General features: G+C 39.3%; 2 non-coding genes across 2 annotated transcripts; one reads left to right on the top strand and one right to left on the bottom strand.

The window, feature by feature from the left end:
* The first annotated feature begins 2,565 nt into the window (after positions 1 to 2,565).
* LOC148567725 (small nucleolar RNA R71) lies at positions 2,566 to 2,673 on the top strand. The gene has a single exon (XR_015881635.1). It is a non-coding gene; the product is annotated as a small nucleolar RNA R71 (small nucleolar RNA).
* A 22,682-nt stretch (positions 2,674 to 25,355) lies between these two features.
* On the bottom strand, positions 25,356 to 25,463 carry LOC148567726 (small nucleolar RNA R71). Its single transcript, XR_015881923.1, has one exon. It is a non-coding gene; the product is annotated as a small nucleolar RNA R71 (small nucleolar RNA).
* Between the last annotated feature and the right edge of the window lie 2,002 nt (positions 25,464 to 27,465).

Here is a 27,465-nt window from a genome sequence, read left to right on the forward strand (position 1 = left end):
GTTTGTTGAGATATTTCTTCAATAGCTCTTTGCAATTGGCTCATGTCTATAGCACCAGGAGCTTGCTCTTCCTCCACTTGTGGTCTTTGGTGCACGAAATCGTGATCGTTCATTCTTTGGTAACGGCGCTAAAAACTTAATACGCACGTTCATAATTTTAGTTCTTTTTCACAATTTCGATACAACTAACAAGCAAGTGCACTGGGTCGTCCAAGTAATAAACCTTACGTGAGTAAGGGTCGATCCCACGGAGATTGTCAGCTTGAAGCAAGCTATGGTCACCTTGTAAATCTCAGTCAGGCGGATTCAAATGGTTATGGTGAATTGATAATTAAAATATAATTAAAATATAAAATAGGATAGAGATACTTATGTAATTTATTGGTAAGAATTTCAGATAAGCGTATAGAGATGCTTTCGTTCCTCTGAACCTCTACTTTCCTGCTGTCTTCATCCAATCATTCCTACTCCTTTCCATGGCAAGCTTTATGTAGGGCATCACCGTTGTTAATGGCTACATCCCATCCTCTCTGTGAAAATGGTCCAATGCGCTGTCACTGCATGGCTAATCATCTGTCGGTTCTCGATCATACTGGAATAGGATTTACTATCCTTTTGCGTCTGTGACTACGCCCAGCACTCGCAAGTTTGAAGCTCGTCACAGTCATCCCTTCCCAGATCCTACTCGGAATACCACAGACAAGGTTTAGACTTTTTGGATCTCAGGAATGGCCATCCATGGATTCTAACTTATACCATGAAGACTCTAATACCTCAAGTGTAGTTTCATTTTCAACCACCTCATTCTTCATTAAAAATCCACTTGACTCAGTAGCTTCTTCCTCTTGCTTTTCCTCCTTCTTCATTGCACTTTCACTTAACATAATGACCTTTTGTTCTTGTTTTTCCACCTCCTCTCCCACAGATTGATTTTTACTGTTTGATGGTTCTAAGTGTTTCCTTATTTTCTCTAAATCTTCATTCATATTTTTTAAGAGACTTTCTTCCCTTTTCCAGGCTTGTTGTTGTTCCTTCATGAATTGTTCTTGTCTTTTCAACAATTCTCTGGATTTTTGAAGTGGATCTTCATTTTGCTCTTCCACCTCCTCCTTCTCATTTAGCGTTTGATTGATCAACACTTCTATGTTTTTGGAAGAGTTCTCTTGTTCTTTTCATGATCTTTGTACTTCCATTTCATGTCTTTCAAACATGGTTTCAAGCTTTGAGGGGCCTTGGTTCATGGAAATTTGTGTGGATGGTGAGTTTTGGCAAGGAGTTTGTGTGGAGACAAAGTCCAGTGATGAAGAATTTTCAGATGAAAAACTGGAAGATGAGGTTGGAAAATTTTGCATAGGTGAATTGGAGGTACGTTCAAGTGAAGATGGCTCTTGATAAGTGAAATATGGGTTCTCAAATGTTTTCTGGTACAAGGTATTAAGAACTTTCCAGGATCCTGTTTCTTTTGAGGCAATGTCAGTTGATCCAGATCACTCAGTTCATTGGTGAGCAAGGGAGGTTCATCTTCCCAAGTCTCATTACCGAATAATTTGGCATTCAACTTCATGATTGCACCAAGGTACTTGGCAACTTTCTCTTCAGTAACATCTTCATTCTCTTCAGAAGAAGAATACTCACAGAGCTCATGAATGGCATACGGAGGTTCAATGGAATCTCTATGGTCTCTAGATGAGCCTCAGATTCCTTTGGTTCCTCAGAGGGAAACTCCTTATTGATCACTGGACGTCCCAAGAGGTCTTCCTCACTAGCATTCACGTCCTCCCCCTCCCTTGTAGGTTCGGCCATGATGGTTAAATCAATGGCCTTGCACTCTCTCTTTGGATTTTCTTCTGTATTGCTTGGGAGAGTACTAGGAGGAGTTTCAATGACTCTTTTACTCAGCTGGCCCACTTGTGCCTCCAAATTTCTAAATAAAGACCTTGTTTCATTCATGAAACTTACAGTGGCCTTAGATAGATCAGAGACTATATTTGCTAAGCTAGATGGGTTCTGCTCAGAATTCTCTATCTGTTGCTGTGTGGATGATGGAAAAGGTTTGCTATTGCTAAACCTGTTTCTTCCACCATTATTAAAGCCTTGTTGAGACTTTTGTTGATCCTTCCATGAGAAATTTGGACAATTTCTCCATGAGGGATCATAGGTTTTTCCATAGGGTTCACCCATGTAATTAACCTCTGCTATTGCAGGATTCTCAGGATCATAAGCTTCTTCTCCAGAAGATGCCTCTTTAGTACTATTGGATGATTCCTTCAATCCATTCAGACTCTGAGAAATCATATTGACTTGCTGAGTCAATATTTTATTCTGAGCCAATATGGCATTCAGAGTATCAATTTCAAAAACTCCCTTCTTTTGAGGCATCCCATTATTCACAGGATTCCTTTCAGAAGTGTACATGAACTGGTTATTTGCAACCATGTCAATGAGTTCTTGAGCTTCTGCAGGCATTTTCTTTAGGTGAATGGATCCACCTGCAAAATGGTCCAATGACATTTTAGATAATTCAGACTATCCATCATAGAATATATCCAGGATGGTCCATTCTGAAAGCATGTCAGAAGGACATGTTTTGGTCAGTTCCTTGTATCTCTCCCAAGCTTCATAGAGGGATTCACCTTCTTTCTGTTTAAAGGTTTGAACGTCCACTCTAAGCTTGCTAAGCTTTTGAAGAGGAAAGAACTTGGCTAAGAAAGCCGTGACCAGCTTTTCCCAAGAGTTCAGGCTATCTTTAGGTTGAGAATCCAACCATATTCTAGCTCTGTCTCTTACAGCAAATGGGAAAAGCATAAGCCTGTAGACCTTGGGATCAACCCCATTGGTCTTAACAGTATCACAGATCTGCAAGAATTCAGTTAAAAACTGAAAAGGATCTTCAGATGGAAGTCCATGAAACTTGCAGTTCTGTTGCATCAGAGAAACTAATTGAGGTTTAAGCTCAAAGTTGTTTGCTCCAATGGCAGGAATTGAGATGCTTCTTCCATGTAAATTGGAATTTGGTGTAGTAAAGTCACCAAGCATCTTCCTTGCATTGTTATTATTTTCGGCCATGTTTTCTTCTTTTTTCGAAAATTTCTGTCAGATACTCATTCTAGCTTGTTTGCATGTAGAACGGAAGTGTTTGTCAGGCACGCGTTCATAAGTGAGAATGATGATGAGCGTCACATAATCATCACCTTCATCATGTTCTTGGGTGCGAATGAACATCTTAGAATAGGAATAATCTTGAATTGAATAGAAAAACAATAGTACTTTGCATTAATTCATGAGGAACAGCAGAGCTCCACACCTTAATCTATGGTGTGTAGAAACTCTACCGTTGAAAATACATAAGTGATGAAGGTTCAGGCATGGCCGAGAGGCCAGCCCCCAAACGTGATCTAAAGATGAAATTAAAGATGTAAATACAATAGTAAAAAGTCCTATTTATGCTAAACTAGTTACTAGGGTTTACAGAAATGAGTAAATGATGCAGAAATCCACTTCTGGGGCCCACTGGGTATGTGCTTGGGCTGAGCATTGAGCTTTACACATGTAGAGGTCCTTCTTGGAGTTGAACGCCAGTTTATAACCTGTTTCTGGCGTTTAACTCCACTTTGCAACCTGTTTCTGGCGTTTAACTCCAGAATGCAGCATGGAACTGGCGTTGAATGCCAGTTTGCGTTATCTAAACTCGAGAAAAGTATGAACTATTATATATTGCTGGAAAGCCCTGGATGTCTACTTTCCAACGCAATTAAGAGAGCGCCATTTGGAGTTCTGTAGCTCCAAAAAATCTACTTTGAGTGCAGGGAGGTCAGAATCCAACAGCATCTGCAGTCCTTCTTCAACCTCTGAATCTGATTTTTGCTCAAGTCCCTCAATTTTAGCCAGAAAATACCTGAAATCACAGAAAAATACACAAACTCATAGTGAAGTCCAGAAATGTGAATTTTATTTAAAAACTAATAAAAATATATTAAAAACTAACTAAATTATACTGAAAACTATGTAAAAACAATGCCAAAAAGCGTATAAATTATCCCCTCATCACAACACCAAACTTAAATTGTTGCTTGTTCCCAAGCAACTGAAAATCAAATAGGATAAAAAGAAGAGAATATACCATATATTACAAAATATCAATGAAACTTAGCTCCAATCAGATGAGCGGGACTTGTAGCTTTTTGCCTCTTGAATAGTTTTGTCATCTCACTTTATCCATTGAAGTTCAGAACGATTGGTATCTATAGGAACTTAGAATTTAGATAGTGTTATTGATTCTCCTAGTTCAGTATGTTGATTCTTGAACACAGCTACTTTATGAGTCTTGGCCGTGGCCCTAAGCACTTTGTTTTCCAGTATTACCACCGGATACATAAATGCCACAGACACATAATTGGGTGAACCTTTTCAGATTGTGACTCAGTTTTGCTAAAGTCCCCAATTAGAGGTGTCCAGGGTTCTTAAGCACACTCTTCTTTTTGCTTTGGACCTTGACTTTAACCGCTCAGTCTCAAGTTTTCACTTGACACCTTCACGCCACAAGCACATGGTTAGGGACAGCTTGGTTTAGCCGCTTAGGCCAGGATTTTATTCATTTAGGCCCTCCTATCCACTGATGCTCAAAGCCTTGGATCCTTTTTATTACCCTTGCCTTTTGGTTTTAAGAGCTTTTGGCTTTTTCTGCTTGCTTTTTCTTTTTCTTTTATTTTTTTCTTTTTTCGCTATTTTTTCTTTTTTTTTTTTTTTTGCAAGCTTTTGTATTCACTGCTTTTTCTTGCTTCAAGAATCATTTTTATGATTTTTCAGATTATCAAATAACATTTCTCCTTTTTCCTTATTCTTCAAGAGCCAACATATTTAACATTCATAAACATCAAATTCAAAAGACATATGCACTGTTCAAGCATTCATTCAGAAAACAAAAAGTATTGTCACCACATCAAAATAATTAAACTAGTTTCAAGGATGAATTCGAAACCCTGTACTTCTTGTTCTTTTGTTTTTAAAACAGTTTTCATTTAAGAGAGGTGATGGATTCATATTCATAACTTTAAGGCATAGACACTTAAATACTAATGATCATGTAATAAGACACAAATATAAATAAACATAAAGCTCAAAAATCGAAAAATAGGAAAATAAATAAACAAGGAGATTAAGGAATGAGTCCACCTTAGTGAGGGTGGCGTCTTCCTCTTCTTGAAGAACCAATGGTGCTCTTGAGCTCCTCTATGTCTCTTCCTTGTCTTTCTTGCTCCTCCCTCATAGCTCTTTAATCTTCTCTAATTTCATGGAGGATAATGGAGTGCTCTTGGTGCTCCACCCTTAGTTGTCCCAAGTTGGAACTTAATTCTCCTAGGAAAGTGTTGATTTGTTCCTAATAGTTTTATGGAGGGAAGTGCATCCCTTGAGGCATCTCAGGGATTTCATGGTGGGGGATTTCCTCATGCTCTTGTTGAGGTCCATGATCTCTTGTTTGCTACATCCTTTTCTTAGTGATGGACTTGTCCTCTTCAATGAGGGTGTCTCTGGCCTTAGGTGCCATAAATGGTTATAAAAAAATAAAAAGCAATGCTTTTACCACACCAAACTTAGAAGGTTTACTCGTCCCCGTGCAAAAGAAGAAAGAAGTGAGTAGAAGAAGAAGAAATGGAGGAGATGGAGGTGTGTGAATGGTTATTTTGGGGAAGAGAGTTATGAAAAGGTGTGAAGAGGAGAGAAGAAGTGGTGGGGATCCTGTGGGGTCCACAGATCAAGTGGGGTCAAGGACTTAACATCCCTGCTCCAATTAGGCGTGTAAAACGCCCTTGCTGTGCAATCCTGGCGTTTAACGCTAGACTGCTGCCTGTTTCTGGCGTTAAACGCCCAAATGTAGCTTGTTTCTGGCGTTTAACGCCAGGTAGATGCTTGTTTCTGGCGTTAAACGCCAGCTTGGTGCCTGTTTTTGGCGTTAAACGCCAGACAGATGCTTGTTTCTGGCGTTTAAATGCCAAACTGCTTTCCTCTAGGGTGTGCTGTTTTTAATGCTACTTTTCATTTTGTTTTTGATTTTTCAGTAGTTTTTGTGACTCCACATGATTATCAACATAATAAAACATGAAATAACAAAGAGAAAATAAAATAGATATGATTAAATAACATTGGGTTGCTTCCCAACAAGCGCTTCTTTAATGTCAATAGCTTGACAGTGAGCTCCCATGGAGCCTCACAGATAATCAGAGCAAGGTTGGAACCTCCCAACACAAAAATTAGAGTTTGAATGTGGGGGTTCAACACCAAACTTAGAGTTTGGTTGTGGCCTCCCAACACCAAGCTTAGAGTTTTGAATGTGGGGGCTTTGATTGACTCTGCAGTGAGAGAAGCTTTTCATGCTTCCTCTCCATGGTTACAGAAGGAGATCCTTGAGTTTGAAACACAAGGTTGTCCTCATTCAGTTGAAGGACTAACTCTCCTCTGTCCACATCAATCACAGCTCTTGCTGTGGCTAGGAAGGGTCTTCCAAGGATGATGGATTCATCCTCATCCTTCCCAGTGTCTAGGATTATGAAATCAGCAGGGATGTAAAGGCCTTCAACCTTTACTAACACGTCCTCCACTTGTCCATAATCCTGTTTTCTTGAGTTGTCTGCCATCTCTAATGAGATTCTGATAGCTTGCACCTCAAAGATTCTCAGTTTCTCCATTACAGAGAGTGGTATGAGGTTTATCCCTGACCCAAGGTCACATAGAGCCTTCTCAAAGGTCATGGTGCCTAGGGTACAAGGTATTAAGAACTTTCCAGGATCCTGTTTCTTTTGAGGCAATGTCAGTTGATCCAGATCACTCAGTTCATTGGTGAGCAAGGGAGGTTCATCTTCCCAAGTCTCATTACCGAATAATTTGGCATTCAACTTCATGATTGCACCAAGGTACTTGGCAACTTTCTCTTCAGTAACATCTTCATTCTCTTCAGAAGAAGAATACTCATCAGAGCTCATGAATGGCATACGGAGGTTCAATGGAATCTCTATGGTCTCTAGATGAGCCTCAGATTCCTTTGGTTCCTCAGAGGGAAACTCCTTATTGATCACTGGACGTCCCAAGAGGTCTTCCTCACTAGCATTCACGTCCTCCCCCTCCCTTGTAGGTTCGGCCATGATGGCTAAATCAATGGCCTTGCACTCTCTCTTTGGATTTTCTTCTGTATTGCTTGGGAGAGTACTAGGAAGAGTTTCAGTGACTCTTTTACTCAGCTGGCCCACTTGTGCCTCCAAATTTCTAAATAAAGACCTTGTTTCATTCATGAAACTTACAGTGGCCTTAGATAGATCAGAGACTATATTTGCTAAGCTAGATGGGTTCTGCTCAGAATTCTCTATCTGTTGCTGTGTGGATGATGGAAAAAGTTTGCTATTGCTAAACCTATTTCTTCCACCATTATTAAAGCATGAATCATGAAAACATAACCACAAGTGAGGGAAGTTCGGTTAAGCAAGAATGAAGGGTGAAGATTGAGCAAAATATTGTGGGGAACTCATAGCATGGACGGCTTGCATGCATAGTTGAAGGTTGACAAGGATTGCTCCCCCATTGGATGCATGTGGTTTGGCCTCCAAGACATTGATGCATGTAGATTTTTGTCTCCAAGAAGGTACCATTCCCTAGGCACATGTGACTCTCTTTTCACCTTGTCATGGCCGTGCATGCTCCATTTTCTCCTCTTCTTGATCTTCTTTGTCCTACAAAATTAAGTCAAAGCAATGGTAAGCATTGGAATACATTTTGTTACGGTGGTGTGGTGATGAGTATGATACGCAAAAATTTGAATTCACGTAATTACCGGCAAGTATACCGGATCGTGTCAAGTAATAAAACTCACTACGAGTGAGGTCGATCCCACGGAGATTGGTAGATTAATCAACTTTAGTTAAATGGAAATTTTAGTCAAGCAAACATGGTTTTGAATTCATGAGATTTGATTTTTGAATGTAATTACGGAAAGTTAAATGACAAGGAATTTAAAGAACTAGAATAAAGAAGAACAATAAAAGTAAATAACTAAAACTTAAAATGTAAGAAACTTAAATGACATTAAAGACAAATTACAGGAAAGTAAAGATTGCGGAATTGTAAAGAGCAGAAGAGTAAATTGCAAGAAATAGAGAAACAAAATGTAAATGGCAAGAATGATAAATTGCAAAAATGTAGAAGGGAATTAGGTAGTGGGTATTCAAAGAACTAAAGAAAAAAAGAGATGAGAATTAATGATGGAGAGATCATTAGGGATCAGAGATGTAAATTCTCATGAATTGATGTTGATCAATTCCTTCTCAATCATGGGTATAGATCCATGGCAGATTGTAGGTAATTGAGTTCCAATCTCTTGGTAACTCAATTTCTCTCAACACAACCAATTGTCACTCTCGTGATCTAATTGTTCATGAGAAGAGATGAAGCTAATTAACTAATCCTTCAAGCCACACAATTCCCAGGATCTCAACCAAGGGTGGTTACATCTCACATACCAACCCAAAGTGTATTAATCAAGGAAATTATGAAAGGATGAACTCTAAACTGAATTATATGGCTTCTTTCTCAAGTTCACCACACAATTCATATAGATTTAACCCCTCTCTCGATGGTGATTAAGTCTTTGAAGAACAAGAGTTTCCTCTTGGATGAACCACTTGAATTGAGAAGGAAAAGAAAATTTATCAACCCATTCAAATAAACAGAGCTCTTCCCCCTAATGAAAGTGGAGTTTAGTGAATCATAGCCCAAATTTCAACAACAATTGCAAAGATAAAAATCAAACTAAGTGTAGAGAAGAATGAAGAAGAAAAAGAAGAAGAAGTTCTTAAAACTGAAATTCAAAGTTGCAAGAAAAACAAAATAGAAGACCGGTGAGAAAAAGTAAAGAGTAAAAATGCTAGTGTAATAGAAAAATGTCTAAGTGTCAAAAAAGTCCCCTCTAATACAAATTTCTTCTCTATTTATACTACTCCTAAAACTCCTTCAGAGGTCTTCAATTGGGCTAGCAATGTGGGCTTTTTCTTTGTTGAGTTCTTGGCTCAATGGGAGGAGTCAATCGAAGAATTGTTGCTAAACAGGGAAGAAGGAGCTCATTCATAATGCTCCTGGCCCAATGGGGATGTTACTGGAAAACACGCTAGGGTAAAGGAACGTTGGCAATGTGCTTCATGAATTTCCTGGGCTGGGGGCTTTGTGCTGGGCGTTGTTAGCCCAAGTTGTTGCTAACAACTTGGCTTTTCTTCTTCTTGACTTTACTTGCATGCCTAATGTTGCCCAAAATTTGAGTTTCAATCCTCTGCTTCAATATGAACTATTATACATCATTGGAAAGCTCAGAATATCTTCTTTCTAATGCATTTGGAATCATCTCAATTGGAGTTTCCTATCTTAAGTTATGTATCCTCAAAGAAGGTAAGGTCAGGCTGCCAAGTTTGTTGAAGTTGTTGCTGGACACGCACCCTTTCCTCCAAGTTGGCAACGTGCCAAACCTCCCAGGACTGAGACGTGGGGCTGGCGTTGTTGATGAACACGCTAGTTCATCCTCAAGTTGGCAATTCCCTCGAGCTCTTTCCTAGCCCATCATCCTTGCTTGCCTGCGTTGCCAAGGAACACGCACCCTTTCTTCAAGTTAGCAACGCGTTCGATGACCTCTCCAGGGCTGCTTCCTTTCTTGGCGTTGCCTTGGAACACGCCCATGCTCTCCCAGCCCAACAACGTGCTCGAGCCATCCTAATGGCACCAAGCTTTCTTTCTACTGGCATTGTCACCAAACACGCCCTTGTTGGTGGCGTTGGCAACGTGCTAGAGTGGAGGCCAGGGGTGCCTTGAGTGAGTGCCTAGCGTTGCTTTGAAACACGCCAGTGAGAGCTGGCGTTGGTAATGTGCTCGAGCCTTCCTAGCTCCTTTCCAAGGCCTTGCTTTCTTCCCACGTTGTTTTGAAGAACGCCCATATACTCAGCGTTGGCAACGTGCATGAGTGAGGATCCATGGCTGCTGGCGTTCCATTAAACACGCCCTTGTTTGTGGCGTTGGCAACGTGCTAGGGAGCTGCTTTCTTCCAGGTTTTTGCTCCCTGGCGTTGTTGTTGGACACGCCCAAGCCTCCAAGGGTGAATAACGTGCTCGATGGGTGGAAGGCTTGGAAGTGCCCTCCACGGTTGCTTCCTTCCTAGCCCCAAATTTGCTTGCTGCGTTGCCTTGGAGCACGCCTTTAGGAACTGGTGTTGGCAATGCTCTCTCCAGCCTTGGCGTTGTCTATGAACACGCTAGTGAAGCAGCACCTTGGCAACGTGTTCGAGCTTTTTCCTTGGCTTGCCTTGGATTGTCTATGTTGCTGGCGTTTTCATCAAACACGTCCATGCATTATGGAGTTGGCAATGTGCTTGAGCCCTCTAGGATCACTCTCCAGGACTGCTTGGCGTTATTACCAAACACGCCAGTGGTAACCCACGTTGACAACGTGCCACTTCTTCCTAGGATCATTCCCCAGGACTCCTCTGCTTTCTTGTCCAACATTGGTGTATCTTCAAGCTTCCTTGATCCGTTTCTTGCTCTGGTGCCTTCCTGCTTCATTACCTAACATAAACCAAACATACTTCCTCAAAGTCTTGCCATCTTATGCAATAAATTTCAAGGGAATCATTCATATAAACTTGTTTATTAACTCCTTGACTTATTTGCATGAAATTGGCCAAAACTAACCTAGTCCTTGGTATTTTTATGCATGGAAGTGAAACTCATGAAAATGCTTGTTTATTTTAACGATAATGAATGAAACTAAGCTAAAACTAACTAAACTAACTAGCTAATATAACAAATATGCGAATGCATCACAACACCAAACTGAAAATATTGCTTGTCCTCAAGCAACGGGTGAAATAATTTGACAAAAGAATTTAAGATGCAAAAATTGAATGTCTTAACAGAGAAGAATTCTTCCATGGAATATGTCATCCTCATTTGTGTAGTTATCTGTTTAGTGCAACTGATCAAGGCTAATCCAAATTCTTAGTTGAAATGCTTGCTTCAATACTAGGTTGGTTAATTTCACTATACTCTTTTTCTATACCTTAGCACATAATCCTTAAACTATTCTTTTCTCTACTTCTCTTTTCTCCCCTTTTTTTTTTCAAATTTCCTTTGTTTCAATTGAGCTAAAAATCTTGTCTTAAGGCGGCTCTTTAGCATAAGCTTTCAATCAACAATCCCAAACCAGTTGGTTTAAGTTGTTAAGTGTTGAAGCACTCTTAAATATTTACTAACTCAAGCCTTTCTCTTTAACACATTCAATCACAGGCATATAACATTGAAATTTTATTTGGATAGTGGTGTCCAGCACCTCTTTGGGTTGCTAAATGTTCTGTTATAGATCTACTCTTGAATGTGAGTTTTCAATCGATAATCCCGAGTTAGTTAACTCAAATTACCAGGTGATGAAGCACCCCTCGGATTTACTAGCCCAAGTATGTCTCCTAACATCAATCACCACAGACACAAATCCAAATTTTGTCATTGATGCCTAGCCTTTCATTCTTTGTTCTTTGTTTTCTTCATTTCTCTTTTTCTGCTCTTCAAAATTTTTGTGTATTACTCTATTGTCAAAGATCTTTGTGCTTCTAACTTCTTGAGTCTTATAACCCTTAACCAACTAGTTTTGCGTAAGCAAGCATCTTAACTCCTTTTAATTTCTTGAGCCTTGATTCGTTCACAATGAAAGCATATAAGTACTAACACTTTTTATTAGACAACCTTGTTCTCCTAAACTAGATTCCTCTCTGTTTTTGTTCAAACTACATCTTTTATTCCATTGCCAAGTAAAAGTACTTAAGACAAGCAAACATTCCAAGCATGTGAGTGATACATGGAATAAGCAACATAACTGAGAATGCATAAAGGAAAACAACTTAGAAGGTATACCATGTTTCAAACATACATCTTCTTTATTTAATAAAGCACTAAAAAAAAAGAACTTCACCACCTTTAGTCTTTATGTCCCTTTCCTTTGCCCTTTGGATCTTCTTTCTTTTTCTTTCTTACTTCTCCTTGTTGTTTTGTTGTTGAGTCCTCCTCTTCTCTTTTCCATATTCCTGAGCTTATCATCCTCTCCTTTAGCCTCTCAGCATTAAATTTCACCCTTGCAATTTCCTGCTCTTCTAATATCTTGTGCGCATCATTAAATTTTTGGATTTGTGGGTTGAGCACTGGGAGTGTTCCACAAAGGTAGCTGAGTTTTTCTTGGGTGCATATATCATAATCAATTCTGTCTCTATGTCTAGCCTCCTTGAACATTCTACTTTCATTGAATTCTCTGTGAACTGTGTCTTGTCTAGCCTCCATCCTATGGAGAAGCTCCCTTTGCTGAGCTTGCTCTTTCCTTAGTTGAGCTTGTTCTTGTATTATCTTCTCCATGGATCTTCCATATTCAGCAGCTGAGTTGTTGATGACTTCACACATCTTGTCATATTGTTCTTGTTGTAGTTCCATCATGTATGTTTGATATTCACTTTGCTGACCCATCCATTGAACTTGAACTTCTCTTTGTTGATTTATTACTTGCCAAAAGTCCATTTGTTGTTGAGCTTGTTCCTCTTGGCTTCTTTGAAGTTGTGAATATTGCCCAGAGATTCCTTCCAAAGCGGCTTGGAGTTGATTCATGTTCAAAGTACTCAGTTCTTCCATTTCTTGGTGCTCTCCCTCTTGTCTTGCTTCTTTCCTTTTCTTTTTTCTTGCTAAAGGTTGCCTCTCCAATTGGGTCGTGGTGACAAATTCCAATCTTTCCTTGGTGAGAGGCTTTCCAATAGATACCACGTCAGTTTCTTCAAATTCTTCGGGAGGCACTTTAGCTTCTTCACATAAGCACTGAATAGTACTAGGATATCCTAGCCAACTGTCCTGTTTGACCTTCTCGGCTATGTCAATGATGTTCTTGGCTATAATTTCTCCCACATTGATCTCCCCTCCTTTCATTATGCAGTGGATCATTATTGCTCTATTCACTGTCACTTCAGAATTATTTGAAGTAGGAATTAATGATCTCCTCACTATGTCATGCCATCCTTTTGCTTGAGGTATGAGATCACCTCTTCTGAGTTTGAGTGGTTGTCCTTGTGAATCTAACATCCAATCCGTGCCTACTTTGCACAGGACACTTAGCACATCTACATATCCTGGATCATTTTCAACCCTTTCCTCATAGCTAGCTTGTTTGAACCGTTTTGGTTTGGTCTTTACACCCTGTTGATGGTGTCTGGACTAAAGTCAACAGTCACCCCTCTTACATATCTCATGTATAGCTCTTCATCATCAAATTCTCTTATCACATTAGTGTAAAACTCATGGATGAGAACCATGCTCACTTCTTGAGGTTGATTGCAGAGAAGCTCCCATCCCCTCTTTCTAATTATTTTTTGTATCTCAGAGTATTCCTCCTTTTTCAGCTTGAAAGGTAACTCCGGGACAACGTCTTTGCTTGTCATCCAACTAAAGACGCGCTCATTGTGTTTGGATTTGAATCTTCTTCGATCAAAGGTGTTTTGTTCTTCATCTTCTACGGGTTGCTTGTCCTTTCTCTTCCTAGCTCTTGATGATGTGGCCATTGAAATTTAATTGCACAAGGGTCAAATCTTCCAACACCAAACTTAGAAGAATGCTTGTCCTCAAGCATAAAGAAAATGTTCATGAAGGGAGTTTAGATGGATATGGCGACAAGGTAAGGAGTGCAAGCTTGAAAGTGATTGTGAGAAGGAATGAAGAAGGGGCGTGGTTTGGGTAGGCTAGGGGAAATGGTGCATCCTGAATTTTCTGAGCAATTCTTAGGATCAAGGCAAAAATCTGTGAAGCAAGGGTACTCAAATGGTTGAGTGTGATTTCGGCTGAGGGAATTTGATGAAATGTGGTGATGGAGAGTAGTAGATATAGAAGTGAGGACAAAATGAGGTTTGATGGTTGTGGTTGGAGTGTTTTAAAGTCATATTTATGATGGGGGAATGGTTTTGATGGTTCGGTCACAGCATGGGAAGCATGCATCTTTGTTGCCTAATGCATGCTATGGTGTTTTCCTCAATGCACACAATCCAAGGTTTATGTGGGTGCACATAACCCAAGGCACATGTGACTCCTCCTTTCTTGTGTGCCCGTGATCCTCCCTTCAAGATTCTCCCATCACTTCTTTCTTTCACCTCCCTGTAGCAAGAATACAAAGACTTTAGAATTGCTTGTAATGCTTGGACTCATACTAAAGAAATTCAACGAGATTACAAGGAAAAAAATATAAATCTAATGGTTGCTTTCATATAACTAGAAGAGATAACTACACTGTTGCTCCATGGTCTAGCATTTTCGTGTATGTGTGGACACCAAACTTAGTTTGCGACTAAGTGTTAAATTTTTTTTTTTTTTTTTTGCATTTGCTTCAAGATTGACCACACCAAACTTAGTTCTTTGCATACACTATGTGCTAGTTCAATCTTTATTCTCTTAGATGTATATGATGCAACCTCTCATTATTGATTACTAAAGCATGAAAATAAAAGGCTCCTGTGCATGGGTTGCCTCCCATGAAGCGCTTGTTTATTGTCCTTAGCTTGACATTGCAGCTCCTTTGCTCATGTTAACAAGTGCACACTTTCTTCCTTGCTCCAGGGGCCACCAAGATAGAGCTTCACCCGATGACCATTGACCGTGAATGTCCCCTTTGAGGCTTCATCGAGTAATTCCACATAACCATGAGGAAAAACTCTTGTGATGGTGTATGGACCAGTCCATTTGGATCTAAGCTTTCCAGGAAAAATTTTTAGCCTAGAGTTGAAGAGTAACACTTTTTGGCCTGGTTTAAATGTCCTTGGAGAGATCTTCTTGTTATGCCACCTCTTTGCTCTTTCCTTGTATATTCTTGCATTCTCATATGCTTCAAGTCTGAATTCCTCCAACTCATTGGGTTGCAATAGTCTCTTTTCTCCTGCTGCTTGGACATAAAGATTTAGAAGTTTTGTGGCCCAAAAAGCTTTGTGTTCAAACTCTACAGGTAAATGGCATGCTTTTCCATACACCAACTGAAATGGAGATCTTCCTATGGGAGTTTTGAATGCTGTCCTATATGCCCAGAGTGCATCATCCAGCTTCCTTGCCCAATCCTTTCTCGTTGCTCCCACAGTTTTCTCCAAAATTCTCTTTAACTCTCTATTTGCAAGTTCAGCTTGTCCGTTTGTCTGTGGGTGAGAAGGTGTGGCTACCTTGTGGGTTACTCCATATCTATGGAGGAGGGAGTTCAATTGTTTGTTACAAAAGTGGCTTCCTCCATCGCTTATAAGTCCCTTTGGCACCCCAAACCTAGTGAAGATGTTTTTCCTTAGAAATTGCAATACCACATTAGCATCACATGTAGTGGTGGCTATTGCCTCTACCTATTTTGAAACATATTCCACTGCCACCAAGATGTATTTGAATGTGTAGGATGGAGGGAAGGGTCCCATGAAGTCTATTCCCCATAAATCAAAGAGTTCCACTTCCAAAATGAACTTTTGAGGCATCTCATTCTTTTTTGTCAAGCCTCCTGTTCTTTGGCATTCATTGCAGTGACTCACAAAATCTCTAGCATCCTTGAAGATAGAAGGCCAATAGAACCCACTTTGGAGGACCTTTGCAGCAGTCTTTTCAGCTCCAAAATGACCACCATAGCTTGAATTGTGGCAATGCCATAGTATGTCCTTCATCTCAACTTCCGGTACACATCTTCTAATCATTCCATCTGGGCATCTTTTGAATAGGAAGGGCTCATCCCACAAGAATAACTTAGCCTCATGTAGCAGCTTCTTAACTTGTTGCCTTGTATACTCTTGTGGAATACTCCTTCCTGCTTTGTAGTTGGCCATGTCTGCAAACCAAGGAGTTTGTTGGATTTGCAAGAGGTACTCATCTGGGAAATTCTCATTCACTGGTTGAGAAGTATCTTGACTTGTCTCTTGTGGCAACCTTGATAGATGGTCAGCAACTTGATTCTCACTACCCTTTCTGTCCTTGATCTTAATGTCAAACTCTTGTAGAAGCAATATCCATCTAATTAGCCTTGGTTTGGCATCCTGTTTTGACATTAGATACTTGAGAGCAGCATGATCAGTATAAACTAAAATTTTGGATCCAATCAAATATTGCCTAAACTTATCAAAAGCATACACCACAGCTAGCAGCTCTTTCTCCGTTGTGGTGTAATTTCTTTGAGCTTCATTCAATACTTTGCTTGCATAGTAGATGACATGGTGCTTCTTGTCCTTCCTCTGCCCCAGCACAGCACCAATTGCAAGGTCACTTGCATCACACATAAATTCAAAAGGTAATCCCCAACTTGGGGGTGTGATAATTGGTGCTGTGGTGAGCTTAGCTTTTAGAGTTTCAAAGGCCTGTTTACATTCATCATCAAAGGAGAAAGGATTGCTCACCATAAGCAGATTGCTTAGTGGTTTTGCTATTTTGGAAAAATCTTTGATGAATCATCTATAGAATCCAGCATGGCCCAAGAAGCTTCTAATAGCTTTTACATTTGTTGGTAGTGGAAGTTTTTCTATAATCTCTACTTTTGTCTTGTCCACCTCTATACCCTTTCTTGAAATTTTGTGACCAAGAACAATTCCTTCGGGTACCATAAAATGGCATTTCTCCTAGTTCAAAACCAAATTAGTTTCTTGGCACCTTTTCAAGACTAAGGTAAGATGGTGCAAGCAAGTATTGAAAGAATCACCAAAAACGGAAAATCATCCATAAAAACTTTAATAAAATTTTCTACCATGTCTGAGAAAATTGATAACATGCATCTCTGAAAGGTAGCTGGGGCATTACACAATCCGAATGGCATTCTCCTATAAGTAAAGACTCCAAAAGGGCAGGTAAAGGAGGTCTTCTCTTGATCCATGGGGTCAACTACTATTTGGTTATATCCAGAGTATCCATCAAGGAAACAGTAATAAGCATGGATAGCCAGCCTTTCCAGCATCTGGTCAATGAAAGGGAGGGGAAATAGTCCTTTCGTGTGGCATCATTCAGCCTCCTATAGTCAATGCACATCCTCCATCCAGTCACTGTTCTTGTTGGAATAAGCTCATTTTTCTCATTGACAATGACAGTCATCCCACCTTTCTTTGGTACTACTTGAACTGGGCTAACCCATGGACTGTCAGAGATAGGGTAAATGGTCCCAGCTTTACATAGCTTCAGTACTTCTTTTTGGACCACCTCTTTCATTGTGGGATTCAATCTTCTCTGAGGTTGTACCACTGGTTTAGAATTTTCCTCTAAGAGAATTTTGTGCATACATATGGCAGGGCTTATGCCCTTCAAGTCATTAATGGTCCATCCCAATGCATCTTTGTGAGCTCTTAATACCACAAGGAGTTTTTCTTCTTCCTCTGCACTCAATGTAGAGTTGATGATTACTGGGAAGTTGTCCTCTTCACCAAGGAATGCATATTTAAGATGAGGGGGTAATGGTTTCAACTCTTGTTGTGGTGCCTCTTCTTTCTTGGATTCACTTGGTTCCTCTGGTGCTTCCAATTTGTTCTCTTCTTGTTCTTGGATGTCCTAGACTTCCTCCTATTTTACTTGATTGTTTGTTTCAAATACTTCTTCAACCAAAGAATCCACCACATCAACCCTCATGCAACTTTCTTTCTCAGCTGGGTACTGCATTGCTTTGAAGACATTTATAGTCATTTACTCATCATGTACTCTGAAAATCATCTCCCCCTTCTCCACATCAATGATTGTTCTAGCAGTGGCCAGAAAGGGTCTACCAAGAATGACCGAATTACTTCCCTCTTTATCCATGTCCAACACCACAAAGTCAGCTGGGAATATAAAATTTTCCACTTTTATCAAGAGATTCTCCACTACTCCATTTGGTATTTTGAGGGATCTGTCAGCAAGTTGCAATGATATCCTTGTAGGTTTAACCTCTTCTATCATCAGCTTTTTCATCATGGCAAGAGGCATTAAGTTAATGCTTGCTCCCAAGTCACAAAGTGATTTATCAATGGCCATATTCCCAATTGTGCATGGTATGAGGAAGCTGCCTGGGTCTTTGAGTTTTGGTGGCAGTCCCTTTTGAATAATGGCACTACACTTTTGAGTGAGGAATACGATTTCTTTCTCTTGCCAGCTTCTCTTCTTGGTGATCAATTCTTTAAGAAACTTTGCATACAATGGCATTTGCTCCAAAGCTTCGGCCAATGGAATGTTAATTTCAAGCTTCTTGAAGATCTCTAAAAATTTAGGGAATTGCTGGTCTCTTATTCCTTTGTGTATCCTTGTTGGGTAAGGGAGCTTGGGTGTATAGGATTTTACCCCTTCATTTCTTTCCTCTTGCTGTGGCTTCACAATTTCCTTGCTATTGGTATTGTTGTTTTGAGTTGGTAACTTGCTTAGTGGCTCTTCAGCTTTGTTGCTCTTTTTGGATGTTGATGCCTTTTCATCCTCCTTCTTGTCTATTGTATCTTCCACTTCATGCTTTGTTGCTTCTTTGTTGACTTCTTTTCCAACTATCTTGCCACTTCTCAACTGCACCGCTTTGCATTCTTCCCTTGGATTGGGGATTATATCACTTGGAAGCACATTAGTTGGCCGTTCAGTTTGTTTGGCTAATTGTCCCACTTGCCTTTCAAGGTTCTTCATGGTAGCTTCATACCTCTCTTGCCCTTTGATCAAGGTTTGAGTAGACTGAGCAATTGTTTGTAGAGCTGCCTCAAGACTTGAAATTCTATTTTCATGATGGTCAATTGGTGGTATGATGGGGGCTGATTGTTGTTGCTGGAAATTGTTTGAAGGGCTGGTGTGGTAGTTTTGTGGGTTGGATGTTGGTGCGGGAAAGTTATTTTGATGAGTTTGTGAATTGTTGTGGGGTGGTTGATATGTGTTTTGTGGTTTCTTGTATTGGTTAGTGTTGTTAGATGAGAGATTTTGGCTGTGTGTGTTGCGGGAATGGTTGGAGTTGTTGTTCTTCTGCCAATGATTTTGATTATCACCCCATCTCAGGTTAGGGTGATTCTTCCAGGATGAGTTGTATGTGTCACCATGGAAGTCATTTTGAGAAGAATTTGAGGTATTATGCATGTATTGAACTTGTTCTAGTTGCTGCTCAACATTGCCTGTTTCTCTTTGGCCCCATTCAGTTGAAGGTTGATTTGTTGTGCTCACTGAAGCTAGTTGGAGGCTATCTATTCTCTTAGCCATCATTTCCATTTGTTGTTGGATTTATTGGTGCATCAACTTGTTCTGTGCCAAGATTGTGTCCACTCCTTCTAGTTCCAATACACCCTTCTTTTGAATAGGTTGGCGTTGCCTCTGATGAGCAAAGAAGTATTGGTTATTTGTCACCATGTCTATGAGATTCTGAGCTTCTTCGGTTGTATTCATCAATTGTAGCGAACCTTCTGCAGAGTAATCCAAGGACTCTTGAGATCTTTGAGTCAACCCTTCATAGAAATTTTGAAGTTTATCCCATTCACTGAACATCTCAGGTAGACGTTTCCTAATCAGAGCTTTGTATCTTTCCCATGCCTCATACAATGATTCCCCATCCATTTGAATGAACGTTTGCACCTCTGTTTTCAACCTGATGATTCTCTGAGGCGGGTAAAACTTGGATAGGAATTTACTCACCAGATCGTCCCAATTGTTGATACTTTCTTTGGGGAATGTCTCCAGCCATTGAAATGCCTTGTCCCTCAAAGAAAATGGGAATAATAGCAGCTTGTAAACATCTGGGTGCATACCATTTGTCTTGACAGTTTCACAAATTCTTAGGAAGACAGATAGGTGTTGATTTGGATCTTCAAGGGGGCCTCCTCCATAGGAGCAATTGTTTTGCACGAGAGTGATGAGCTGAGGCTTCAATTCAAAGTTGTTTGCATGAACATTGGGAGCGAGTATACTGCTCCCACAGTGTCTTGGATTTGGGAGAGTGTAAGAAGCTAGAACTCTCCTTTGAGGTGGGTTGTTATTGTTGGCAACTCCCTCAGCAGGGTTATGTGAGTTGCCCTCCATGACTTGGTCTTCTCCTTCTGAATCCTCCTCACCAATTATCCCTTTTCCTGCTGCTTTTCTTCTTAACCTTCGAAGGGTTCTCTCGTCTTCAGGATTAAATCTCCTTGCCTCTGACATATACAAACACACAAACTAACAACACAAATGAAACACTCTATTACTAGAGTGAAGTTAAAGTTAGCAAACAAAATATCAAACAGTTAGTGGGCTTTAACAAAGAAAAGAAAAATTCTTAATCTAAACTACCATTCTTGTAATCATCGTCAATCTTTTCCAATCCCCGGCAACGGCGCCAAAAACTTGATACGCAAAAATTTGAATTCACGTAATTACCGACAAGTATACCGGATCGTGTCAAGTAATAAAACTCACTACGAGTGAGGTCGATCCCACGGAGATTGGTAGATTAATCAACTTTAGTTAAATGGAAATTTTAGTCAAGCAAACATGGTTTTGAATTCATGAGATTTGATTTTTGAATGTAATTACAGAAAGTTAAATGACAAGGAATTTAAAGAACTAGAATAAAGAAGAACAATAAAAGTAAATAACTGAAACTTAAAATGCAAAAAACTTAAATGACATTAAAGACAAATTGTTGGAAAGTAAAGATTGCGGAATCGTAAAGAGCAGAAGAGTAAATTGCAAGAAATAGAGAAACAGAATGTAAATGGCAAGAATGATAAATTGCAAAAATGTAGAAGGGAATTGGGTAGTGGGTATTCAAAGAACTATAGAACAAAAGAGATGAGAATTAATGATGGAGAGATCATTAGGGATCAGAGATGCAAATTCTCATGAATTGATGTTGATCAATTCCTTCTCAATCATGGGTATAGATCCATGGCAGATTGTAGGTAATTGAGTTCCAATCTCTTGGTAACTCAATTTCTCTCAACACAACCAATTGCCACTCTCGTGATCTAATTGTTCATGAGAAGAGATGAAGCTCATTAACTAATCCTTCAAGCCACACAATTCCCAGGATCTCAACCAAGGGTGGTTACATCTCACATACCAACCCAAAGTGTATTAATCAAGGAAATTATGAAAGGATGAACTCTAAACTGAATTATATGGCTTCTTTCTCAAGTTCACCACACAATTCATATAGATTTAACCCCTCTCTCGATGGTGATTAAGTCTTTGAAGAACAAGAGTTTTGATGAGCGGATAATTTATACGCTTTTTGGCATTGTTTTTAGTATGTTTTTAGTAGAATCTAGTTACTTTTAGGGATGTTTTCATTAGTTTTTATGTTAAATTCACATTTCTGGACTTTACTATGAGTTTGTGTGTTTTTCTGTGATTTCAGGTATTTTCTGGCTGAAATTGAGGGACTTGAGCAGAAATCAGATTCAGAGGTTGAAGAAGGACTGCTGATGCTGTTGGATTCTGACCTCCCTGCACTAAAGTGGATTTTCTGGAGCTACAGAACTCGAAATGCCGCGCTTTTAATTGCGTTGGAAAGTAGACATCCAGGGCTTTCCAGCAATATATAATAGTCCATACTTTGGCCAAGAATAGACGACGTAAACTGGCGTTCAACGCCAGCTCTCTGCCCAAATCTGGCGTCCAGCGCCAGAAAAGGAGCCAAAACCAGAGTTGAACGCCCAAACTGGCACAAAAACTGGCGTTCAACTCCAAGAAGGACCTCTACACGTGCAACACTCAGGCTCAGCCCAAACACACACCAAGTGGGCCCAGGAAGTGGATTTATGCATCAATTACCTACTCATGTAAACCCTAGTGACTAGTTTATTATAAATAGGACCTCTTACTATTGTATTAGACATCTTTGGTCTCAGTTTTAATCCATTGTTCATCTTAGGAGACTATTGATCACGTTTTAGGGGGCTGGCCATCTCGGCCATGCCTGGACCTTTCACTTATGTATTTTCAACGGTAGAGTTTCTACACTCCATAGATTAAGGTGTGGAGCTCTGCTGTTCCTCAAAGATTAATGCAAGTACTACTGTTTTCTATTCAATTCATCTTATTTCGCTTCTAAGATATCCATTCGCACCCAAGAACGTGATGAAGGTGATGATTATGTGTGACGCTCATCACCATCTCCCCTATGAACACGTGCCTGACAAACACTTCCGTTCTACATGAAATAAGCTAGAATGAATATCTCTTAGATCTCCTAACCAGAATCTTCATGGCGTAAGCTAGAATGATGGCGGCATTCAAGAGAATCCGGAAAGTCTAAACCTTGTCTGTGGTATTCCGAGTAGGATTCAATGATTGAATGACTGTGACGAGCTTCAAACTCGCGATTGTTGGGCGTTAGTGACAGACGCAAAAGGAGGGTGAATCCTATTCCAGCATGAGCGAGAACCGACAGATGATTAGCCGTGCTGTGACAGAGCATGTGAGCATATTTTTCACTGAGAGGAGGGGATGTAGCCACTGACAACGGTGATGCCCTTGCATAAAGCCAGCCATGGAAATGAGTAAGACTGATTGGATGAAGGTAGCAGGAAAGCAGAGGTTCAGAGGAACGAAAGCATCTCCATTCGCTTATCTGAAATTCCTACCAATGAATTACATAAGTATTTCTATCCCTATTTTATTATATCAAATTCGAAAACACCATTATCAATTTATATCTTCCAAACTGAGATTTGCAAGGTGACCATAGCTTGCTTCATACCAACAATCTCCGTGAGATTCGACCCTTACTCACGTAAGGTATTACTTGGACAACCCAGTGCACTTGCTGGTTAGTTGTATCGAAGTTGTGACAAATTATGAACGTGTAATCACGATTACGCGTACCAAGTTGCTCACGTGCCAAGAATAGTTTGAGCCTGGACATCACAATTTCGTGCACCAAGTTTTTGGCGCCGTTGCCGGGGATTGTTTGAGTTTTGACAACTGACGGTTCATCTTGTTGCTCAGATTAGGTAATTTTCTTTTTATTTTATTTTTCAAAAATTTTTCAAAAATATTTCTAAAACTTTTTCATCTGTTTTCGAAAATAAAAAAATGTTTTCAAAAATATATTTTTCTTCAAAATTTTTAAGAATGAATTCTAGTGTTTCAAGATGATTTGTTGAATCTTGGCTGGCTGTAAGCCATGTCTAATCTTTTGGACTGGGGTTTCAACTTACCATCACAAAAGAAGAGATTCTCACACACTTATTTGCTCTATACTTGAAAAGTATCCATATCTGCTGAAGCTTGGCTGGCCATTGGCCATGTCTAGTGTTTTGGACTGGAGCTTTCATTGAAAGCTTGGCTGGCTAGTGAGCCATGTCTAATTCCTGGACTGAAGCTTTAGACTAACATGGCAAGATTCCTGGAATTCATATTAAAAATTTTAGAATCCTTATTTTTTTCTTTTTCATATAATTTTCCAAAAAAAATACAAAAAAAAATTAGAAAATCATAAAAAAAAATCAAAAATATTTTTCTGTTTCTTGTTTGAGTCTTGAGTCATATCATAAGTTTGGTGTCAATTGCATATGCATCTTGCATTTTTCGAGAATTCATGCATTCATAGTGTTCTTCATGATCTTCAAGTTGTTCTTGGTAAGTCTTCTTGTTTGATCTTGATGTTTTCTTGTTTTGCATCTTTTAGTTGTTTTTCATGTACATTTTTCGTTTGTTAGAGTCTAAACATGAAAGATTTCTAAGTTTGGTGTCTTACATGTTTTCTTTGCATTAAAAATTTTTCAAAAATGTGTTCTTGATGTTCATCATGATCTTCATAATGTTCTTGGTGTTCATCTTGACATTCATAGCATTATTGCATGCATTCATTGTTTTGATCTAAAAATTTCATGCATTGCATAATTTTCATGTTTTTCATAAAAAATTTCAAAAATCAAAAAAATATCTTTCCCTTTTTCTCTCATCAAATTCGAAAATTTGAGTTGACTTTTTCAAAAATTTTTAAAATCAAGTTGTTTCTTATGAGTCAAATCAAATTTTCAATTTGAAAATCTTATCTTTTTCAAAATCTTTTTCAAAAATCAAATCTTTTTCAAATTTCTTAGTTATTTTCGAAAATTCTAAAAATATTTTTCAAAAATCTTTTTCTTATTTTTAAATCAAATTTTCGAAAATAACATAATCAATTAATGTTTTGATTCAAAAATTTGAAGTTTGTTACTTGCTTGTTAAGAAAGATTCAAACTTTGAGTTCTAGAATCATATATTGTGATTTCTTATGAATCAAGTCATTAATTGTGATTTTAAAAATCAAATCTTTTTCAAAACTAATTTCAATCATATCTTTTCAAAAATATCTTCTTATCTTATCTTTTTCAAAAAAATATCTTTTCAAAATATCTTTTCTAACTTCCTAACTTCTTATCTTTTCAAAATTTGTTTCACCTAACTAACTAACTTTTTGTTTGTTTCTTAACTTTTTCAAAAATACCTAACTAACTCTCTCTCTCTACTTTTCGAAAATATCTTCCCTCTTTTTCAAAAATTTCTTTTTAATTAACTAATTATTCTTATTTTTATTTTTAATTTTAAAAAAAAATTTCGAAAAAAATACTAACAGTTTTCAAAAACCATTTTCGAAAATCACTAACTCTTTTTCAAAATAATTTTCGAAAATTATCCCTCCCCCATCCTATTCTATTTATTCATTCATATCCTAACATCTCATCTCACATCTCTGCCATCCTCACAGTTGTGTTTCTTCCATTATATTACATTCTTTGTCTCCCCCTCTTCTTCTACTCACACAGGGATCCCTATACTGTGGTATAAAGGATCTCTATTATTATTATTATTTTTCTGTGCCCTCTTCTTTGTCATATGAGCAGGAGCAAGGATAAGAACATTCTTGTGGAAGCAGATCCAGAACCTGAAAGGACTCTGAAGAGAAAATTAAGAGAGGCTAAAATACAACAATCCAGAGATAACCTTTCAGAAATTTTCGAACAGGAAAAGGAGATGGCAGCCGAAAATAATAATAATGTAAGGAAGATGCTTGGTGACTTTACTGCACCTAATTCCAATTTACATGGAAGAAGCATCTCCATTCCTGCCATTGGAGCAAACAACTTTGAGCTGAAACCTCAATTAGTTTCTCTGATGCAGCAGAACTGCAAGTTTCATGGACTTCCATCTGAAGATCCTTTTCAGTTCTTAACTGAATTCTTACAGATATGTGATACTGTTAAGACTAATGGAGTAGATCCTGAAGTCTACAGGCTCATGCTTTTCCCTTTTGCTGTAAGAGACAGAGCTAGATTATGGTTGGATTCTCAACCCAAAGACAGCCTAAACTCTTGGGATAAGCTGGTCACGGCTTTCTTAGCCAAGTACTTTCCTCCTCAAAAGTTGAGCAAGCTTAGAGCTGATGTTCAAACCTTCAGACAGGAAGAAGGTGAATCCCTCTATGAAGCTTGGGAAAGATACAAACAGTTGACCAAAAAGTGTCCTTCTGACATGCTTTCAGAATGGACCATCCTGGATATATTCTATGATGGTTTGTCTGAGCTATCAAAGATGTCACTGGACACTTCTGCAGGTGGATCCATTCACCTAAAGAAAACGCCTGCAGAAGCTCAAGAACTCATTGACATGGTTGCTAATAACCAGTTTATGTACACTTCTGAAAGGAATCCTGTGAACAATGGGACGTCTATGAAGAAGGGAGTTCTTGAAGTTGATACTCTGAATGCCATATTGGCTCAGAATAAAATATTGACTCAGCAAGTCAATATGATCTCCCAGAGTCTGCATGGAATGCAAGCTGCATCCAACAGTACTCAAAAGGCATCTTCTGAAGAAGAAGCTTATGATCCTGAGAACCCTGCAATAGCAGAGGTGAATTACTTAGGTGAACCTTATGGAAACACCTATAACTCATCATGGAGAAATCATCCAAATTTCTCATGGAAGGATCAAAAGCCTCAACAAGGCTTTAATAATGGTGGAAGAAACAGGTTTAACAATAATAAACCTTTTCCATCATCCACTCAGCCACAGACAGAGAACTCTGAACAAAATGCTTCTAATTTAGCAAACTTAGTCTCTGATCTGTCTAAGGCCACTGTAAGTTTCATGAATGAAACAAGATCTTCCATTAGAAATCTGGAAGCACAAGTGGGCCAGCTGAGTAAAAGGATCACTGAAATCCCTCCTAGTACTCTCCCAAGCAATACAGAAGAGAATCCAAAAGGAGAGTGCAAGGCCATTGACATAAGCACCATGGCCGAACCTACAAGGGGAGTGGAGGACGTGAATCCCAAGGAGGAAGACCTCCTGGGACGTCCAGTGATCAATAAAGAGCTTCCCTCTGAGGAACCAAAGGACTCTGAGGCTCATCTAGAAACCATAGAGATTCCATTGAACCTCCTTATGCCCTTCATGAGCTCTGATGAGTATTTCTCTTCTGAAGAGAATGAGGATGTTACTGAAGAGCAAACTGCCAAGTTTCTTGGTGCAATCATGAAGCTGAATGCCAAATTATTTGGCATTGATACTTGGGAAGTTGAACCTCCCTTGTTCATCAATGAACTAAGTGATCTGGATCAACTAACATTGCCTCAGAAGAGATAGGATCCTGGAAAGTTCATAATACCCTGTACCATAGGCACCATGATCTTTAAGGCTCTGTGTGACCTTGGTTCAGGAATAAACCTCATGCCCCTCTCTGTAATAGAGAAACTGGGAATCTATGGGGTGCAAGCTGCTAAAATCTCACTAGAGATGGCAGACAGCTCAAGAAAACAGGCTTATGGACAAGTAGAAGATGTATTAGTAAAGGTTGAGGGCCTTTACATACCTATTGATTTCATAGTCCTGGATACTGGAAAGAAAGAGGATGAATCCATCATCCTAGGAAGACCTTTCCTGGCCACAGCAAGAGCTGTGATTGATGTTGACAGAGGTGAAATAGTCCTTCAATGGAATGAGAACTCCCTTGTATTCAAAACTCAAGGATCTCCCTCTGCAACCATGGAGAGGAAGCAGCAAAAGCTTCTCTCCAAGCAGAGTCAACCAGAGCCCCCACAGTCAAACTCTAAGTTTGGTGTTGGGAGGCCACAACCAAACTCTAAGTTTGGTGTTGAACTCCCATATCCAAACTCTAAGTTTGGTGTTGGAGAGTTTCAACAATGCTCTGAACATCTGTGAGGCTCCATGAGAGCCCACTGTCAAGCTATTGACATTAAAGAAGCGCTTGTTGGGAGGCAACCCAATGTTTATTTATCTAATTCTATTTTTGTTTTTCATGTTTTCTTAGGTTCATGATCATGTGGAGTCACAAAATAAATAGAAAAATTGAAAACGGAATCAAAAACAGCAGAAGAAAAATCACACCCTGGAGGAGCATCTGTCTGGCGTTCAAACGCCAGAACAGAGCATGGTTCTGGCGCTGAACGCCCAAAATGGGCATGATCCTGGCGCTGAACGCCCAGAACAAGCATGGTTCTGGCGTTCAACGCCAGAA

The sequence above is a fragment of the Arachis ipaensis genome, chromosome B4, assembly GCF_059453495.1.
Source record: "Arachis ipaensis isolate K30076 ecotype BB chromosome B4, ASM5945349v1, whole genome shotgun sequence".
In the NCBI taxonomy this organism is placed as follows: Eukaryota; Viridiplantae; Streptophyta; class Magnoliopsida; order Fabales; family Fabaceae; genus Arachis; species Arachis ipaensis.